We start from the raw sequence: 13489 nt of genomic DNA on the forward strand, positions 1-13489 counted from the left end.
TCAAGTTTACTTTATTGGTAATAGAAGAAAGAGAACAGTACAACACAGGAATAGGCCCCAACACAGGAATTCCCTGTAATTCCTGATGAACGGCTTTTGCCCGAAACGTCGATTCTCTTGCTCTTCGGATGCTGTTCCTTTCCAGCACCACACTCTCGACAATGAACATTGTTCCCCAGAGTCCAATATAAAGCAGTGACCATTATTACATTATTCTCCAGAATCCAATGTAAAATATTGAGGATCATTTCCCAGACGAGAATTTAAAACAATTTTGCTGTCTAGGATTGTTCAATACGTTCGCAGAAGTGGTATGACTCTGATATTTTACTTGTAAATTCTGCGTCCGATGTACTCTCTCACACTAGCTGCCTGAGGAAGGAGCGGGGCGCTGGACTCTTGCACTTTCAGATAAACCTATTGGACGACAACCTAGTGTTGTGTGATTTTTGACATTGTCCAATCCAGTCCAATGGCATCGTGGTTTGATGTCGGCGGGAACTGGGTAAAGATTGAAATATGGTAAAAACAATGACTGCAGATGCTGAAAACCAAATACTGGATTAGTGGTGCTGGAAGAGCACAGCAGTTCAGGCAGCATCAAACGAGCAGCGAAATCGACGTTTCGGGCAAAAGCCCTTCATCAGGAATGACTGAAATATGTCTTTTCAGTGAAAAGGGCATTTACCCTTCAGAATCAAAATTGCGTTGCTCATCATCTTAACTCATTTGATTCTGTGTTGTTGGCTGATCTGTTATTTTGCCGCTTTCCTTGATTACTTTCTTTCGTTTAATGTGAGAAAATTGCCCTTTTGTTATCCGCCTCCGTTGTCATTGAGGTTAATTTACAGGAGTGTGCTAAAGTGATTTCCAAGCGCACGCGAGCTAGGTAGGAGTCGAACCTACAATCTTCTGATCCGTAGTCAGACGCGTTATCCATTGCGCCACTAGCCCGCACGCTCAAAAGTCACTTGTTAGGACGAGTCCCCTCTGCAATTCTTTGGTCTTGATGATGAAATGAGTGGCAATCGTCAATCGACAAGCTGAATATTCAGCAAGATCATCAGTTTCACTGCTTGACCTCGTTCACTTTGAAAGCTGATGAATTTCACCGAAAACTAAGAGCACACCTCACATTCAGATCACGTCTTCGCTAAGTCAGTTTACAAACTTCGAGGTTACCAAAAAAAACGCCAACTGCGGATGCTGGAAATCAGGAGCCAAGTCAGAAATTGCTGGGTAATTGCTCTGACAGCATGTGTGGAATGAAATCACACTTTAACGTTCGGGTCCGGAGATAAAGAGAAACTTCTTTCGCCAGAATGTGGTGAATCTGTGGAATTCATTGCCACCTGAAGGCTCTCATTGGAGGAAGCCAGGCCATTGATTATATTTAAAACAGAGACAGAGACGTTATTGAGGAGCAAGGGAATCAAAGGTTAGGGGGAGAAAGCGGGAAAATGGGATTGGAAAACCTATCGGCCGTATTGGCGGAGCAGAATCGATGGGCTGAGTGGCATAATTTCTGCTCCTCTGTCTTATGGACGTTTCCTCAGAACCAGTTTGATTTCTGATTTTATTCCAGGATACAAAACCGATTTGAAGAGAAAATTAGAAAGTTTAGAAATGATGTGAACTTTACTTTTCAAAGCTTTTGATTTCTTTTCAGACTGTGCTGAGTAGTTGAATTGATTCCCAAAACCCACAGAAATTTACATGGCACTGTCAGAGTCAGATTCACCTATTAACCACATCTGGGTTGAAATCATTTTGATCATTCAAGTTTACTTTATTGGTAATAGAAGAAAGAGAACAGTACAACACAGGAATAGGCCCCAACACAGGAATTCCCTGTAATTCCTGATGAACGGCTTTTGCCCGAAACGTCGATTCTCTTGCTCTTCGGATGCTGTTCCTTTCCAGCACCACACTCTCGACAATGAACATTGTTCCCCAGAGTCCAATATAAAGCAGTGACCATTATTACATTATTCTCCAGAATCCAATGTAAAATATTGAGGATCATTTCCCAGACGAGAATTTAAAACAATTTTGCTGTCTAGGATTGTTCAATACGTTCGCAGAAGTGGTATGACTCTGATATTTTACTTGTAAATTCTGCGTCCGATGTACTCTCTCACACTAGCTGCCTGAGGAAGGAGCGGGGCGCTGGACTCTTGCACTTTCAGATAAACCTATTGGACGACAACCTAGTGTTGTGTGATTTTTGACATTGTCCAATCCAGTCCAATGGCATCGTGGTTTGATGTCGGCGGGAACTGGGTAAAGATTGAAATATGGTAAAAACAATGACTGCAGATGCTGAAAACCAAATACTGGATTAGTGGTGCTGGAAGAGCACAGCAGTTCAGGCAGCATCAAACGAGCAGCGAAATCGACGTTTCGGGCAAAAGCCCTTCATCAGGAATGACTGAAATATGTCTTTTCAGTGAAAAGGGCATTTACCCTTCAGAATCAAAATTGCGTTGCTCATCATCTTAACTCATTTGATTCTGTGTTGTTGGCTGATCTGTTATTTTGCCGCTTTCCTTGATTACTTTCTTTCGTTTAATGTGAGAAAATTGCCCTTTTGTTATCCGCCTCCGTTGTCATTGAGGTTAATTTACAGGAGTGTGCTAAAGTGATTTCCAAGCGCACGCGAGCTAGGTAGGAGTCGAACCTACAATCTTCTGATCCGTAGTCAGACGCGTTATCCATTGCGCCACTAGCCCGCACGCTCAAAAGTCACTTGTTAGGACGAGTCCCCTCTGCAATTCTTTGGTCTTGATGATGAAATGAGTGGCAATCGTCAATCGACAAGCTGAATATTCAGCAAGATCATCAGTTTCACTGCTTGACCTCGTTCACTTTGAAAGCTGATGAATTTCACCGAAAACTAAGAGCACACCTCACATTCAGATCACGTCTTCGCTAAGTCAGTTTACAAACTTCGAGGTTACCAAAAAAAACGCCAACTGCGGATGCTGGAAATCAGGAGCCAAGTCAGAAATTGCTGGGTAATTGGTCTGACAGCATGTGTGGAATGAAATCACACTTTAACGTTCGGGTCCGGAGATAAAGAGAAACTTCTTTCGCCAGAATGTGGTGAATCTGTGGAATTCATTGCCACCTGAAGGCTCTCATTGGAGGAAGCCAGGCCATTGATTATATTTAAAACAGAGACAGAGACGTTATTGAGGAGCAAGGGAATCAAAGGTTAGGGGGAGAAAGCGGGAAAATGGGATTGGAAAACCTATCGGCCGTATTGGCGGAGCAGAATCGATGGGCTGAGTGGCATAATTTCTGCTCCTCTGTCTTATGGACGTTTCCTCAGAACCAGTTTGATTTCTGATTTTATTCCAGGATACAAAACCGATTTGAAGAGAAAATTAGAAAGTTTAGAAATGATGTGAACTTTACTTTTCAAAGCTTTTGATTTCTTTTCAGACTGTGCTGAGTAGTTGAATTGATTCCCAAAACCCACAGAAATTTACATGGCACTGTCAGAGTCAGATTCACCTATTAACCACATCTGGGTTGAAATCATTTTGATCATTCAAGTTTACTTTATTGGTAATAGAAGAAAGAGAACAGTACAACACAGGAATAGGCCCCAACACAGGAATTCCCTGTAATTCCTGATGAACGGCTTTTGCCCGAAACGTCGATTCTCTTGCTCTTCGGATGCTGTTCCTTTCCAGCACCACACTCTCGACAATGAACATTGTTCCCCAGAGTCCAATATAAAGCAGTGACCATTATTACATTATTCTCCAGAATCCAATGTAAAATATTGAGGATCATTTCCCAGACGAGAATTTAAAACAATTTTGCTGTCTAGGATTGTTCAATACGTTCGCAGAAGTTGTATGACTCTGATATTTTACTTGTAAATTCTGCGTCCGATGTACTCTCTCACACTAGCTGCCTGAGGAAGGAGCGGGGCGCTGGACTCTTGCACTTTCAGATAAACCTATTGGACGACAACCTAGTGTTGTGTGATTTTTGACATTGTCCAATCCAGTCCAATGGCATCGTGGTTTGATGTCGGCGGGAACTGGGTAAAGATTGAAATATGGTAAAAACAATGACTGCAGATGCTGAAAACCAAATACTGGATTAGTGGTGCTGGAAGAGCACAGCAGTTCAGGCAGCATCAAACGAGCAGCGAAATCGACGTTTCGGGCAAAAGCCCTTCATCAGGAATGACTGAAATATGTCTTTTCAGTGAAAAGGGCATTTACCCTTCAGAATCAAAATTGCGTTGCTCATCATCTTAACTCATTTGATTCTGTGTTGTTGGCTGATCTGTTATTTTGCCGCTTTCTTTGATTACTTTCTTTCGTTTAATGTGAGAAAATTGCCCTTTTGTTATCCGCCTCCGTTGTCATTGAGGTTAATTTACAGGAGTGTGCTAAAGTGATTTCCAAGCGCACGCGAGCTAGGTAGGAGTCGAACCTACAATCTTCTGATCCGTAGTCAGACGCGTTCTCCATTGCGCCACTAGCCCGCACGCTCAAAAGTCACTTGTTAGGACGAGTCCCCTCTGCAATTCTTTGGTCTTGATGATGAAATGAGTGGCAATCGTCAATCGACAAGCTGAATATTCAGCAAGATCATCAGTTTCACTGCTTGACCTCGTTCACTTTGAAAGCTGATGAATTTCACCGAAAACTAAGAGCACACCTCACATTCAGATCACGTCTTCGCTAAGTCAGTTTACAAACTTCGAGGTTACCAAAAAAAACGCCAACTGCGGATGCTGGAAATCAGGAGCCAAGTCAGAAATTGCTGGGTAATTGGTCTGACAGCATGTGTGGAATGAAATCACACTTTAACGTTCGGGTCCGGAGATAAAGAGAAACTTCTTTCGCCAGAATGTGGTGAATCTGTGGAATTCATTGCCACCTGAAGGCTCTCATTGGAGGAAGCCAGGCCATTGATTATATTTAAAACAGAGACAGAGACGTTATTGAGGAGCAAGGGAATCAAAGGTTAGGGGGAGAAAGCGGGAAAATGGGATTGGAAAACCTATCGGCCGTATTGGCGGAGCAGAATCGATGGGCTGAGTGGCATAATTTCTGCTCCTCTGTCTTATGGACGTTTCCTCAGAACCAGTTTGATTTCTGATTTTATTCCAGGATACAAAACCGATTTGAAGAGAAAATTAGAAAGTTTAGAAATGATGTGAACTTTACTTTTCAAAGCTTTTGATTTCTTTTCAGACTGTGCTGAGTAGTTGAATTGATTCCCAAAACCCACAGAAATTTACATGGCACTGTCAGAGTCAGATTCACCTATTAACCACATCTGGGTTGAAATCATTTTGATCATTCAAGTTTACTTTATTGGTAATAGAAGAAAGAGAACAGTACAACACAGGAATAGGCCCCAACACAGGAATTCCCTGTAATTCCTGATGAACGGCTTTTGCCCGAAACGTCGATTCTCTTGCTCTTCGGATGCTGTTCCTTTCCAGCACCACACTCTCGACAATGAACATTGTTCCCCAGAGTCCAATATAAAGCAGTGACCATTATTACATTATTCTCCAGAATCCAATGTAAAATATTGAGGATCATTTCCCAGACGAGAATTTAAAACAATTTTGCTGTCTAGGATTGTTCAATACGTTCGCAGAAGTTGTATGACTCTGATATTTTACTTGTAAATTCTGCGTCCGATGTACTCTCTCACACTAGCTGCCTGAGGAAGGAGCGGGGCGCTGGACTCTTGCACTTTCAGATAAACCTATTGGACGACAACCTAGTGTTGTGTGATTTTTGACATTGTCCAATCCAGTCCAATGGCATCGTGGTTTGATGTCGGCGGGAACTGGGTAAAGATTGAAATATGGTAAAAACAATGACTGCAGATGCTGAAAACCAAATACTGGATTAGTGGTGCTGGAAGAGCACAGCAGTTCAGGCAGCATCAAACGAGCAGCGAAATCGACGTTTCGGGCAAAAGCCCTTCATCAGGAATGACTGAAATATGTCTTTTCAGTGAAAAGGGCATTTACCCTTCAGAATCAAAATTGCGTTGCTCATCATCTTAACTCATTTGATTCTGTGTTGTTGGCTGATCTGTTATTTTGCCGCTTTCCTTGATTACTTTCTTTCGTTTAATGTGAGAAAATTGCCCTTTTGTTATCCGCCTCCGTTGTCATTGAGGTTAATTTACAGGAGTGTGCTAAAGTGATTTCCAAGCGCACGCGAGCTAGGTAGGAGTCGAACCTACAATCTTCTGATCCGTAGTCAGACGCGTTATCCATTGCGCCACTAGCCCGCACGCTCAAAAGTCACTTGTTAGGACGAGTCCCCTCTGCAATTCTTTGGTCTTGATGATGAAATGAGTGGCAATCGTCAATCGACAAGCTGAATATTCAGCAAGATCATCAGTTTCACTGCTTGACCTCGTTCACTTTGAAAGCTGATGAATTTCACCGAAAACTAAGAGCACACCTCACATTCAGATCACGTCTTCGCTAAGTCAGTTTACAAACTTCGAGGTTACCAAAAAAAACGCCAACTGCGGATGCTGGAAATCAGGAGCCAAGTCAGAAATTGCTGGGTAATTGCTCTGACAGCATGTGTGGAATGAAATCACACTTTAACGTTCGGGTCCGGAGATAAAGAGAAACTTCTTTCGCCAGAATGTGGTGAATCTGTGGAATTCATTGCCACCTGAAGGCTCTCATTGGAGGAAGCCAGGCCATTGATTATATTTAAAACAGAGACAGAGACGTTATTGAGGAGCAAGGGAATCAAAGGTTAGGGGGAGAAAGCGGGAAAATGGGATTGGAAAACCTATCGGCCGTATTGGCGGAGCAGAATCGATGGGCTGAGTGGCATAATTTCTGCTCCTCTGTCTTATGGACGTTTCCTCAGAACCAGTTTGATTTCTGATTTTATTCCAGGATACAAAACCGATTTGAAGAGAAAATTAGAAAGTTTAGAAATGATGTGAACTTTACTTTTCAAAGCTTTTGATTTCTTTTCAGACTGTGCTGAGTAGTTGAATTGATTCCCAAAACCCACAGAAATTTACATGGCACTGTCAGAGTCAGATTCACCTATTAACCACATCTGGGTTGAAATCATTTTGATCATTCAAGTTTACTTTATTGGTAATAGAAGAAAGAGAACAGTACAACACAGGAATAGGCCCCAACACAGGAATTCCCTGTAATTCCTGATGAACGGCTTTTGCCCGAAACGTCGATTCTCTTGCTCTTCGGATGCTGTTCCTTTCCAGCACCACACTCTCGACAATGAACATTGTTCCCCAGAGTCCAATATAAAGCAGTGACCATTATTACATTATTCTCCAGAATCCAATGTAAAATATTGAGGATCATTTCCCAGACGAGAATTTAAAACAATTTTGCTGTCTAGGATTGTTCAATACGTTCGCAGAAGTGGTATGACTCTGATATTTTACTTGTAAATTCTGCGTCCGATGTACTCTCTCACACTAGCTGCCTGAGGAAGGAGCGGGGCGCTGGACTCTTGCACTTTCAGATAAACCTATTGGACGACAACCTAGTGTTGTGTGATTTTTGACATTGTCCAATCCAGTCCAATGGCATCGTGGTTTGATGTCGGCGGGAACTGGGTAAAGATTGAAATATGGTAAAAACAATGACTGCAGATGCTGAAAACCAAATACTGGATTAGTGGTGCTGGAAGAGCACAGCAGTTCAGGCAGCATCAAACGAGCAGCGAAATCGACGTTTCGGGCAAAAGCCCTTCATCAGGAATGACTGAAATATGTCTTTTCAGTGAAAAGGGCATTTACCCTTCAGAATCAAAATTGCGTTGCTCATCATCTTAACTCATTTGATTCTGTGTTGTTGGCTGATCTGTTATTTTGCCGCTTTCCTTGATTACTTTCTTTCGTTTAATGTGAGAAAATTGCCCTTTTGTTATCCGCCTCCGTTGTCATTGAGGTTAATTTACAGGAGTGTGCTAAAGTGATTTCCAAGCGCACGCGAGCTAGGTAGGAGTCGAACCTACAATCTTCTGATCCGTAGTCAGACGCGTTATCCATTGCGCCACTAGCCCGCACGCTCAAAAGTCACTTGTTAGGACGAGTCCCCTCTGCAATTCTTTGGTCTTGATGATGAAATGAGTGGCAATCGTCAATCGACAAGCTGAATATTCAGCAAGATCATCAGTTTCACTGCTTGACCTCGTTCACTTTGAAAGCTGATGAATTTCACCGAAAACTAAGAGCACACCTCACATTCAGATCACGTCTTCGCTAAGTCAGTTTACAAACTTCGAGGTTACCAAAAAAAACGCCAACTGCGGATGCTGGAAATCAGGAGCCAAGTCAGAAATTGCTGGGTAATTGCTCTGACAGCATGTGTGGAATGAAATCACACTTTAACGTTCGGGTCCGGAGATAAAGAGAAACTTCTTTCGCCAGAATGTGGTGAATCTGTGGAATTCATTGCCACCTGAAGGCTCTCATTGGAGGAAGCCAGGCCATTGATTATATTTAAAACAGAGACAGAGACGTTATTGAGGAGCAAGGGAATCAAAGGTTAGGGGGAGAAAGCGGGAAAATGGGATTGGAAAACCTATCGGCCGTATTGGCGGAGCAGAATCGATGGGCTGAGTGGCATAATTTCTGCTCCTCTGTCTTATGGACGTTTCCTCAGAACCAGTTTGATTTCTGATTTTATTCCAGGATACAAAACCGATTTGAAGAGAAAATTAGAAAGTTTAGAAATGATGTGAACTTTACTTTTCAAAGCTTTTGATTTCTTTTCAGACTGTGCTGAGTAGTTGAATTGATTCCCAAAACCCACAGAAATTTACATGGCACTGTCAGAGTCAGATTCACCTATTAACCACATCTGGGTTGAAATCATTTTGATCATTCAAGTTTACTTTATTGGTAATAGAAGAAAGAGAACAGTACAACACAGGAATAGGCCCCAACACAGGAATTCCCTGTAATTCCTGATGAACGGCTTTTGCCCGAAACGTCGATTCTCTTGCTCTTCGGATGCTGTTCCTTTCCAGCACCACACTCTCGACAATGAACATTGTTCCCCAGAGTCCAATATAAAGCAGTGACCATTATTACATTATTCTCCAGAATCCAATGTAAAATATTGAGGATCATTTCCCAGACGAGAATTTAAAACAATTTTGCTGTCTAGGATTGTTCAATACGTTCGCAGAAGTGGTATGACTCTGATATTTTACTTGTAAATTCTGCGTCCGATGTACTCTCTCACACTAGCTGCCTGAGGAAGGAGCGGGGCGCTGGACTCTTGCACTTTCAGATAAACCTATTGGACGACAACCTAGTGTTGTGTGATTTTTGACATTGTCCAATCCAGTCCAATGGCATCGTGGTTTGATGTCGGCGGGAACTGGGTAAAGATTGAAATATGGTAAAAACAATGACTGCAGATGCTGAAAACCAAATACTGGATTAGTGGTGCTGGAAGAGCACAGCAGTTCAGGCAGCATCAAACGAGCAGCGAAATCGACGTTTCGGGCAAAAGCCCTTCATCAGGAATGACTGAAATATGTCTTTTCAGTGAAAAGGGCATTTACCCTTCAGAATCAAAATTGCGTTGCTCATCATCTTAACTCATTTGATTCTGTGTTGTTGGCTGATCTGTTATTTTGCCGCTTTCCTTGATTACTTTCTTTCGTTTAATGTGAGAAAATTGCCCTTTTGTTATCCGCCTCCGTTGTCATTGAGGTTAATTTACAGGAGTGTGCTAAAGTGATTTCCAAGCGCACGCGAGCTAGGTAGGAGTCGAACCTACAATCTTCTGATCCGTAGTCAGACGCGTTATCCATTGCGCCACTAGCCCGCACGCTCAAAAGTCACTTGTTAGGACGAGTCCCCTCTGCAATTCTTTGGTCTTGATGATGAAATGAGTGGCAATCGTCAATCGACAAGCTGAATATTCAGCAAGATCATCAGTTTCACTGCTTGACCTCGTTCACTTTGAAAGCTGATGAATTTCACCGAAAACTAAGAGCACACCTCACATTCAGATCACGTCTTCGCTAAGTCAGTTTACAAACTTCGAGGTTACCAAAAAAAACGCCAACTGCGGATGCTGGAAATCAGGAGCCAAGTCAGAAATTGCTGGGTAATTGCTCTGACAGCATGTGTGGAATGAAATCACACTTTAACGTTCGGGTCCGGAGATAAAGAGAAACTTCTTTCGCCAGAATGTGGTGAATCTGTGGAATTCATTGCCACCTGAAGGCTCTCATTGGAGGAAGCCAGGCCATTGATTATATTTAAAACAGAGACAGAGACGTTATTGAGGAGCAAGGGAATCAAAGGTTAGGGGGAGAAAGCGGGAAAATGGGATTGGAAAACCTATCGGCCGTATTGGCGGAGCAGAATCGATGGGCTGAGTGGCATAATTTCTGCTCCTCTGTCTTATGGACGTTTCCTCAGAACCAGTTTGATTTCTGATTTTATTCCAGGATACAAAACCGATTTGAAGAGAAAATTAGAAAGTTTAGAAATGATGTGAACTTTACTTTTCAAAGCTTTTGATTTCTTTTCAGACTGTGCTGAGTAGTTGAATTGATTCCCAAAACCCACAGAAATTTACATGGCACTGTCAGAGTCAGATTCACCTATTAACCACATCTGGGTTGAAATCATTTTGATCATTCAAGTTTACTTTATTGGTAATAGAAGAAAGAGAACAGTACAACACAGGAATAGGCCCCAACACAGGAATTCCCTGTAATTCCTGATGAACGGCTTTTGCCCGAAACGTCGATTCTCTTGCTCTTCGGATGCTGTTCCTTTCCAGCACCACACTCTCGACAATGAACATTGTTCCCCAGAGTCCAATATAAAGCAGTGACCATTATTACATTATTCTCCAGAATCCAATGTAAAATATTGAGGATCATTTCCCAGACGAGAATTTAAAACAATTTTGCTGTCTAGGATTGTTCAATACGTTCGCAGAAGTTGTATGACTCTGATATTTTACTTGTAAATTCTGCGTCCGATGTACTCTCTCACACTAGCTGCCTGAGGAAGGAGCGGGGCGCTGGACTCTTGCACTTTCAGATAAACCTATTGGACGACAACCTAGTGTTGTGTGATTTTTGACATTGTCCAATCCAGTCCAATGGCATCGTGGTTTGATGTCGGCGGGAACTGGGTAAAGATTGAAATATGGTAAAAACAATGACTGCAGATGCTGAAAACCAAATACTGGATTAGTGGTGCTGGAAGAGCACAGCAGTTCAGGCAGCATCAAACGAGCAGCGAAATCGACGTTTCGGGCAAAAGCCCTTCATCAGGAATGACTGAAATATGTCTTTTCAGTGAAAAGGGCATTTACCCTTCAGAATCAAAATTGCGTTGCTCATCATCTTAACTCATTTGATTCTGTGTTGTTGGCTGATCTGTTATTTTGCCGCTTTCCTTGATTACTTTCTTTCGTTTAATGTGAGAAAATTGCCCTTTTGTTATCCGCCTCCGTTGTCATTGAGGTTAATTTACAGGAGTGTGCTAAAGTGATTTCCAAGCGCACGCGAGCTAGGTAGGAGTCGAACCTACAATCTTCTGATCCGTAGTCAGACGAGTTATCCATTGCGCCACTAGCCCGCACGCTCAAAAGTCACTTGTTAGGACGAGTCCCCTCTGCAATTCTTTGGTCTTGATGATGAAATGAGTGGCAATCGTCAATCGACAAGCTGAATATTCAGCAAGATCATCAGTTTCACTGCTTGACCTCGTTCACTTTGAAAGCTGATGAATTTCACCGAAAACTAAGAGCACACCTCACATTCAGATCACGTCTTCGCTAAGTCAGTTTACAAACTTCGAGGTTACCAAAAAAAACGCCAACTGCGGATGCTGGAAATCAGGAGCCAAGTCAGAAATTGCTGGGTAATTGCTCTGACAGCATGTGTGGAATGAAATCACACTTTAACGTTCGGGTCCGGAGATAAAGAGAAACTTCTTTCGCCAGAATGTGGTGAATCTGTGGAATTCATTGCCACCTGAAGGCTCTCATTGGAGGAAGCCAGGCCATTGATTATATTTAAAACAGAGACAGAGACGTTATTGAGGAGCAAGGGAATCAAAGGTTAGGGGGAGAAAGCGGGAAAATGGGATTGGAAAACCTATCGGCCGTATTGGCGGAGCAGAATCGATGGGCTGAGTGGCATAATTTCTGCTCCTCTGTCTTATGGACGTTTCCTCAGAACCAGTTTGATTTCTGATTTTATTCCAGGATACAAAACCGATTTGAAGAGAAAATTAGAAAGTTTAGAAATGATGTGAACTTTACTTTTCAAAGCTTTTGATTTCTTTTCAGACTGTGCTGAGTAGTTGAATTGATTCCCAAAACCCACAGAAATTTACATGGCACTGTCAGAGTCAGATTCACCTATTAACCACATCTGGGTTGAAATCATTTTGATCATTCAAGTTTACTTTATTGGTAATAGAAGAAAGAGAACAGTACAACACAGGAATAGGCCCCAACACAGGAATTCCCTGTAATTCCTGATGAACGGCTTTTGCCCGAAACGTCGATTCTCTTGCTCTTCGGATGCTGTTCCTTTCCAGCACCACACTCTCGACAATGAACATTGTTCCCCAGAGTCCAATATAAAGCAGTGACCATTATTACATTATTCTCCAGAATCCAATGTAAAATATTGAGGATCATTTCCCAGACGAGAATTTAAAACAATTTTGCTGTCTAGGATTGTTCAATACGTTCGCAGAAGTTGTATGACTCTGATATTTTACTTGTAAATTCTGCGTCCGATGTACTCTCTCACACTAGCTGCCTGAGGAAGGAGCGGGGCGCTGGACTCTTGCACTTTCAGATAAACCTATTGGACGACAACCTAGTGTTGTGTGATTTTTGACATTGTCCAATCCAGTCCAATGGCATCGTGGTTTGATGTCGGCGGGAACTGGGTAAAGATTGAAATATGGTAAAAACAATGACTGCAGATGCTGAAAACCAAATACTGGATTAGTGGTGCTGGAAGAGCACAGCAGTTCAGGCAGCATCAAACGAGCAGCGAAATCGACGTTTCGGGCAAAAGCCCTTCATCAGGAATGACTGAAATATGTCTTTTCAGTGAAAAGGGCATTTACCCTTCAGAATCAAAATTGCGTTGCTCATCATGTTAACTCATTTTATTCTGTGTTGTTGGCTGATCTGTTATTTTGCCGCTTTCCTTGATTACTTTCTTTCGTTTAATGTGAGAAAATTGCCCTTTTGTTATCCGCCTCCGTTGTCATTGAGGTTAATTTACAGGAGTGTGCTAAAGTGATTTCCAAGCGCACGCGAGCTAGGTAGGAGTCGAACCTACAATCTTCTGATCCGTAGTCAGACGCGTTATCCATTGCGCCACTAGCCCGCACGCTCAAAAGTCACTTGTTAGGACGAGTCCCCTCTGCAATTCTTTGGTCTTGATGATGAAATGAGTGGCAATCGTCAATCGACAAG

The 13489-nt window shown here is 42.4% G+C and overlaps 8 non-coding genes across 8 annotated transcripts; all 8 read right to left on the minus strand.

Annotated features, from left to right (window-relative positions):
* Positions 1-881: 881 nt before the first annotated feature.
* On the minus strand, positions 882-954 carry trnar-acg (transfer RNA arginine (anticodon ACG)). The gene has a single exon. It is a non-coding gene; the product is annotated as a tRNA-Arg (tRNA).
* A 1705-nt stretch (positions 955-2659) lies between these two features.
* On the minus strand, positions 2660-2732 carry trnar-acg (transfer RNA arginine (anticodon ACG)). The gene has a single exon. It is a non-coding gene; the product is annotated as a tRNA-Arg (tRNA).
* A 1705-nt stretch (positions 2733-4437) lies between these two features.
* On the minus strand, positions 4438-4510 carry trnar-acg (transfer RNA arginine (anticodon ACG)). The gene has a single exon. It is a non-coding gene; the product is annotated as a tRNA-Arg (tRNA).
* Positions 4511-6215: 1705 nt separating this feature from the next.
* Positions 6216-6288, minus strand: trnar-acg (transfer RNA arginine (anticodon ACG)). The gene has a single exon. It is a non-coding gene; the product is annotated as a tRNA-Arg (tRNA).
* A 1705-nt stretch (positions 6289-7993) lies between these two features.
* On the minus strand, positions 7994-8066 carry trnar-acg (transfer RNA arginine (anticodon ACG)). The gene has a single exon. It is a non-coding gene; the product is annotated as a tRNA-Arg (tRNA).
* A 1705-nt stretch (positions 8067-9771) lies between these two features.
* On the minus strand, positions 9772-9844 carry trnar-acg (transfer RNA arginine (anticodon ACG)). The gene has a single exon. It is a non-coding gene; the product is annotated as a tRNA-Arg (tRNA).
* Positions 9845-11549: 1705 nt separating this feature from the next.
* Positions 11550-11622, minus strand: trnar-acg (transfer RNA arginine (anticodon ACG)). The gene has a single exon. It is a non-coding gene; the product is annotated as a tRNA-Arg (tRNA).
* A 1705-nt stretch (positions 11623-13327) lies between these two features.
* Positions 13328-13400, minus strand: trnar-acg (transfer RNA arginine (anticodon ACG)). The gene has a single exon. It is a non-coding gene; the product is annotated as a tRNA-Arg (tRNA).
* Between the last annotated feature and the right edge of the window lie 89 nt (positions 13401-13489).

The sequence above is a fragment of the Chiloscyllium punctatum genome, chromosome 31 (assembly GCF_047496795.1).
Source record: "Chiloscyllium punctatum isolate Juve2018m chromosome 31, sChiPun1.3, whole genome shotgun sequence".
Taxonomy (NCBI): Eukaryota; Metazoa; Chordata; class Chondrichthyes; order Orectolobiformes; family Hemiscylliidae; genus Chiloscyllium; species Chiloscyllium punctatum.